The 7,500-nt window shown below is 31.8% G+C and overlaps 1 protein-coding gene across 1 annotated transcript in view; it reads right to left on the bottom strand.

The window, feature by feature from the left end:
• The window catches only part of LOC136848394 (uncharacterized), a 348,102-nt gene that overhangs the window by 286,433 nt on the left and 54,169 nt on the right, over positions 1 to 7,500 (bottom strand). The gene's annotated exons all lie outside the window — the stretch shown is intronic.

Below are 7,500 nucleotides of genomic sequence, written 5' to 3'. Positions count from 1 at the left end.
TTTTATTAGTTTCAGTGACTGCCCAGATCGATGAGATTTAATTAGATTCGACATTGTCACTACTTCCGTTTTTTTTACGGATTCGGGTCAAGAACAAGGATGTGTATCTATTGCTTGATTCGTTTTCATTTTTTCTTATTTTTCTTGCTTTGTAAGGTCGAGTGTCTATAAGATGTGTTGGGTTTTCAGAGCCATCGGCAATTGCCTGAACAGGGCATTCGTTCTGAATGCTGTTTTGATAACTCCTAAAACTGCAGATACGCAGTTACGCAATTTAAATACAGCAAATGATACTTCTGTCATATTCACTATATTATGCTCTATATTTCTCTAACAAAAAAGATGACGAGGAAAAATCTGAATTTTCCTATTCGGAATTTAGACTGAACAAAGTGAATGGAATCTGAAGGCATGAAAAAGAGACTTGATCATGAAAGACAGTTAAATGCAAATCGTCTACGTGGGTACAAAAGCCCTAAGCAATCAAGATATGCAAATAGCCTTTCCCAGCAACTAACGAGCACCCACAAAAATAGTTCGATACGTGATCCATAACCAGAACGAGTAAGGCGACCTCGCTTAATCTTCACATGTCATAAATGTCGGCGTGATAATGAATCGTTGCAGTCGGCAATTAAAACGGGGAAACAACTCAGCATTCCTGCAGTTTGGTCCTGGGAGACTTTGACCAATTAATTGATGTAAAAATAAAGTAACAGCATCATTAATCTGTCAAGACTTGTGAGGATACGAAAGGGAACAGAATTTGCCCGATGATTTTTGGTCCAACAACCAGATAAGATATAAAGGCAGAGTGGGAAGTTAACTTCTTAAACAAGAGTGTTACAGAAACTTGCAATAACACTTAGCGGCCTTGTAAGAGCAGCAATTATTCTCTTAGATACCCGAAAGCCAAAAGAGAAAGTCCTCCCAGAATAGCCTTAGGTTAGAAAACTGGTTTTTTAGTAATTGAAGCGTTTAAGTTTTAAGAGCATCGGTGTGGGAAAGGATACTGTGCATTAAAGGGTAGGATTTCTGACGTCTTAACCAGATACAAAAACTTATCAGTTTTCCTGTGACTGGCCACGAAAAATGGCTATAGGATTTTGAGGGCCGAAATACCTTTGGTTAACCAGCTGGGTGGGAAAACTAGAAGTATTGCTTTACTAATCTAAAATCATTGTCAAGCATTTGATCTTTAAGTGATTTTCCCTGCAAAAGAATTAAATAAATTAATGCTGAATTCAGTCTCAGAAAAAAATATTACATTCGTAAAAGCGCCTGGAAATATAATGAGATTAGAAATTAATTATGTCCGTTTATTACTCCTATTTCAGGTTAACATTGTCACGAGACGGAACTACACCAAGAAATGACACTACTTTTATTAGGCTTTTTTTTATAACACCCACATTGCTTGAAAGCACCCAGGCCATTTAAATTCTAGTTTCCAGATGAAACTAGTCTCCAACGAGAAGGTTTCCTATGGAAAAAAAATACCACGGTTTGAGATCTGGTTGTTCAGTGATGGCATGGCTTTCACTTTCGATATCTCGAAGAAAAATCTTGTAAAAAAAAAAAAATAAAAGAGGAAATAATTTGCTTCGTCATGAATTTCTTTCACTTTCAGGAAGTGACACGTGTTTGTGTTTATCATTTCTATTTGAATGAAGAGACATATACTGGAAAATCTAGTTTGCAGGTCAAATACAGGGAGAGTACAAATTCAAAGAAATCATCAGAAAGACAGAATGATAACAATTGCAACTTTCGTGTGATTAGTTTTGCATGTTTTAGCACAGCTTACTTCAGATCTTCTAAGTAATGCTGATATGTCAAATGGATCTATGATTTTATTAGTTGAATTGAATAGTATAGTCTGAGACCATCTGAAGTTAGAAAGCAAGTATTATCATAGTTGTTGTAGCTGTGCAAAGATATTGTTGAAACAAAACATTTCTCGAAGAATGGCAAGCGTGTGACATAACATGAAATGTTAGTGTCCATAACGCAAATATATATATATATATATATATATATATATATATATATATATATATATATATATATATATATATATATATATATATAATGTACATATATATATATATACATATATACATACAGAATGAATATTAGAACGAATAAGGTGGAAAAATCATTATTTGAAACAGAAATGATTTGAAGACAAATCATTCTCCTATGGCCCTAATAGAATTGACAAGGATCTATTTAAGAATCATAAAACTAAAAAAAAAAAACATTGCCAGAACCTACAGGCCTTTATGGCTTAGTTGCGAGTAGCAGTAACTTATACAATAAAGTCAGAAGACCATCAAAATGGCAATAGCAACATTTCCTCGTTTAGTTGTCTCGGACACACGAGGATGAACACGTACGCCTGACCTCTCATTTTTTTTTTTTTTACCTGCATGGAATTACTTTTTAAGTGAGGACTCAATTTAACTTGGCAAGACCTTTTACTTTCATACAAAATTCACACTTAATTGTGTTTGTCAGATGATGCAGAGTTTGCATAGGTAGCCTGCCATTGTATGACGAAGAGACAAAAGGTCAGTATGCGCAGACGTGTATGTATGTTGATGTGTAACTGAAAAGTATTAACCTTCATTCCTTTGAAAAAGGTCCTAGAATGATTTAGTTCGTTAATTGTAATAGCCACAATGCCATCTTGACTTCTAGATTCTTCGCGCTTCTTTGGATACGCTTGTCACTACAAAGCCTTGAGATCCAAGTGCAAGAAATATAAAGAAATTATGATGTCCGGTGGCGGGAAACGAACCTGGGTCACCTAATCAGAAGTTAAGAGGGCTATATAAGACTGTCACAATTACCCACACACACATATATATATATATATGTATGTATGTATATGTATATATATAATATATATATATGTATATGTATATATAAATAAATAAATATATATATATATATATATATATATATATATATATATATATATATATATATATATATATATATATATATATATACTATTTATGCCTGTGTGTGCTAAACGAGAATTTACTGTCGCAAAAAGGATGTCTTACAGACTCAAACCAAACATGGAGTTCCATTTAGGCATGAGAACTGGTACTTCTCAGTTACACACCCAAAGGCTTTTTATTTATTGATCACATCTATTTAACTGTTCATAAAATAGTTTTCAATGACATCATTTATTCGTTTGACCTATACCTGATTCTGCCTTCCATGACTGGTAAGAAATGGAAGTGAGTGGGTGAAGACTCCACGTCCCTTATAAGCGAACGGGCCGTTTGGCAAGTACGGTTCGGAATCCTTCAAAAAATGGATGACAGATCTTCGGCTGTGAAAGTAAATTTTGTACATATATATATATATATATATATATATATATATATATATATATATATATATATATATATATATATATATATATATATACATACATACATCTGTCAATTGGTGGTGCCCTGGTCTTTCATTTGAGAGTCCGCGGTTCGATCCCGATGTGAGTTAGAAATTGATACACACACACACGCACAAGCGATGGTTTTGTAGGTAATTGTTAACAAAAATGAGAATGATTTGCCATGAAAAATATTGGTATAGAAAGTAAATTTCTCTGTTTAATATACTTCAGAACATAACTCAAGAAGTGTCAGTCTGCTTTTGGAGAAGCGCTTATCATTTGTCAAAACATGGACTTGAAAATTTGAGGCTGTCAAGATATGTTGATATCTGGGATAATTCTTTGTATGATACACAAGAACCAGGAAAGATTTCTCTAAGGAAACTCGCGGTGCAATCTCGATTGTGGTTGTCTTTATATTTAACGAGAAAATTATGAAATTTCTGGGAACTTGAAATAAAAGAACTTCATTGGCTTCTCTGCAGACTAAAATTTAAGAACATAAATTAGTCAGCATGAATATTAATTAGCTTTCAAAATAGATTAAAAGCGGAGTTGTTGATAACAGAGGACAGAAGTTTATCATCTTTGACAAAGTAATCACTGAAATATTAGCAAATAAGATGTGCGTATGTAGATAATCCTGTTATTACTTCGAAAGTAATTATATCTTAGAGTAGTCATAACCTTCATTTGAAAATATTTTCGACGAAATAAAAGTCGGACGAGAGAAAGAGGAAAATGAATGAAATTAAAGAGCAAATGACCGGCCTCTTCAAGAGTGATGGTCGTGGCATAGTAGTTACCAATACGGAACCACTCATTTGCTGGACTTATAAGACAAGTGGCTTCTTTGTAATATCTGGAATTTTCTCAACACAGAATTGATTTTCCATTGTATCTACTGACTTCAGAAAACTCAAAATATTAAGTTCCCAATATCCTTCTTTCGTATAGTAGGAAACGTGCACTATTTTATAAAAGATTTAGACCTCTTTTCTTATCAGGCTCCTGTATCATAAAAGCAATGAAGTTTCATAGCCATAAGGTAGAGATTAATTCTATCCTGCGACATATGGGTTGATTGAGTTACATCACCTGGCGTGTGAGAGGTAAGGAGTATGTTTCTAATTAAGCCTTATGGTTCTCACTTAAATTTATTTGTATTTTTTTTAGGGTTCTTCTCTAACGCGAACGTAAGAACAATGACTTGAATTTAATTTTCTAATTTTCCAGACAATATTTTATCCATCTTTTTAATTAAAGATCCCTTTAACGTACCAAAAGCAACAATGAAAAATGTATTAAATGGAACAATTGTGCTTTTATGAATTATAAATCATTGAAAAGAGGCATTCCAAGTAAAGGTCAAATATAATTTCACGTGTCAACCTTGATGAACTGTAAATAGCACCTTAAACTGATTTTGCCCAGTTTTTCAACCGTCTTTGATTTTGTCCGCGTTAATGACCAGCAAACAGATAACTTTCTCTTTCAGATAGTGCCCAAAAAATGTGTCCTTCAAAGGGTCCAAATTCGGAGAGGAATACAAACAGACACACAAACTCACACACACACACACACACACACACACATATATATATATATATATATATATATATATATATATATATATATATATATATATATATATATATATATATATATATATATATATATATATATATTATATATATATATATATTTAAAACCGCATTTTAACAGCTTTTTGCCTAAGTTAAGTAAAGGTTCATACCCTAACGAAAATAATGCTTAACTGTTAACCTTTCATAAGCCTGTTACAAAGCTGTTAACCTCTTCCTCAGTAAACACCTAAAAATATTTCCGAGTCTGATGAAATGAAAGTTTTGATATATTTTTACTTATCTAAGTGGGAAAACCTACTGTTTTGTAATACAACTCTCCATGTTACTGAGGTCATTTAGATAGAAACATGAAGGTTTTAAATCGCCTGGAGAAGTATTTAACTTTAATTATAAAGAACGTACTACGTCTTTCTCAATATACAGGAGAGCATTGCGTAGAAGCATCTTCGTACTATAAAGCCACTATGGTTTTGAGAACGCCCAAATCGCCATTCACTTTTTTGACGTGTCATACCACTCAGGCAGAAGCTGAGGTTTGACTTTCACAGGAAGGAGAAGACGCCTGAGTTGCGGAAATAGCCATTCAAAATAAAAAAAATATATATAAAAAAACCGTCGGTGACTGATCAAGGCACCTTTTGCAGAGCCATCCTTGAACTCTATAGAAGGGCCATCGCCTGGTCGTCTGCACGTAAGCCCAGAACACACACAAAAAAAAACTGACACTTGGGAAAAAAGGTTGATAGTTTTTCTGGCTCAATAGCCTTTTTTCGTCAGTGGTACGTCAGGTTTTTTGTTGGTTTTATTTTGTTTTTGGGACAACAAGGACGAACGAAAATGAAATTGAGTTTTTTTTTTTTTTGTCTCTCCAGCGATCATATACTTTTACTTTCAGTTTTGCACGTCAGAATGAAAATGGATCAAGAATATGCGAAGTTATCATGAACATTTTAGGCTTCCTGAATTCAACAGGTTTTTTGTTTGTGTTTCGCAGGTGTTAATTCATATATATATATGTGTGTGTGTATATATATATACACACACACACATATATATATATATATATATATATATATATATATATATATATATATATATATATATACATATATTTATATATATAGAGATAGATAAATAGATATAGATAGATACAGATATTGATATATAGATATATATATATATATATATATATATATATATATATATATATATATATATATATATATATATATATTTATATGTGGGTGGGTGTGTGTATGTATGTGTGTGCGTGTGTGAATAGTATCAAAATAACCGAAACGTCTCATCCGTACTTAAAAAGTTAACAAACAAAAAATCAAGAAAAATGAATAATACATAAAATCACCGCTACGTTCTGTCAACAGCAGCCCTAACCGTCGAGAAGTGGCTGACAAATGGAGACAAAAAATAAGAAAAAAAAGTCGACTTAACCAGAGTCTATGTGTTCATCTTCTCCCACTCTATGGGATCCATTCATTCCTTTATGGATCAAGTTTCAGCTCTTTGTAGATCGAGTTTGAATCCAAATGCGGTTGGACTTCTTTACAGATGGGCTGTTTTACAATCAGCCTGAATATACTTTGTCTAATTATTTGATAAATGAAAAAGATTGATCATTCTAATCCTTCACATAATACTATATCTAATTGTTTTTCAAGTGATCAGAACCATCCTTCATCTTGCTAAAGATATACAAAGTTACAAGAAGGATTCCTAACGACAACGTGGACGGAAATAATAATAATAATAATAATAATAATAATAATAATAATAATAATAATAATAATAATAATAATAATAATAGATTTTCAAATGCAATTATTATTATTATTATTATTATTATTATTATTATTATTATTATTATTATTATTATTATTATTCTATAACACGTAAGCAATGGCTATATAAACTTTAAGAAGTAACATTCATGTAAACCTATAATGCGAATATGTACAGAAGATTACTATCTATAGTGCGTTGAAATTACCTAAATAAACGCTACCTCCGTGTACATGAATATTCAGCTTCTTAAAGTAATAATAATAATAATAATAATAATAATAATAATAATAATAATAATAATAATAATAATAATAATAATAATAATGGGTAAAAATCTCAATTACGAGGGCATAAGTAATGTTCTTTAAGGTCAACAATAATATATCTGATGGTAACAGTTGTAAAACTTTATAAAACTATATAAAAGCTTTCGAACCCTTCCCTGGGCAAGGCGAACTGATGATGAACCCAGGAAGGGTTCGAAAGCTTTTATATAGTTCCATAAAGTTTTACAACTGTTACCATCAGATATATTACTGTGGACCTTAAAGAACAATAATGTGCTATGAAAATCTATTTTTTCTGGATAAAACAAACTTCAGTTATTCAGTACCAGCTGTTCCAATTACACAGTAAGTATGGGCAAAAAATTAGATTTTTTGATATCAATTA

This window comes from Macrobrachium rosenbergii, chromosome 19 (assembly GCF_040412425.1).
Source record: "Macrobrachium rosenbergii isolate ZJJX-2024 chromosome 19, ASM4041242v1, whole genome shotgun sequence".
NCBI classification, from domain to species: Eukaryota; Metazoa; Arthropoda; class Malacostraca; order Decapoda; family Palaemonidae; genus Macrobrachium; species Macrobrachium rosenbergii.
The sequence above is the reverse complement of the archived record's forward strand: the minus strand, read 5'-3'. Positions and strand labels throughout refer to the sequence as shown.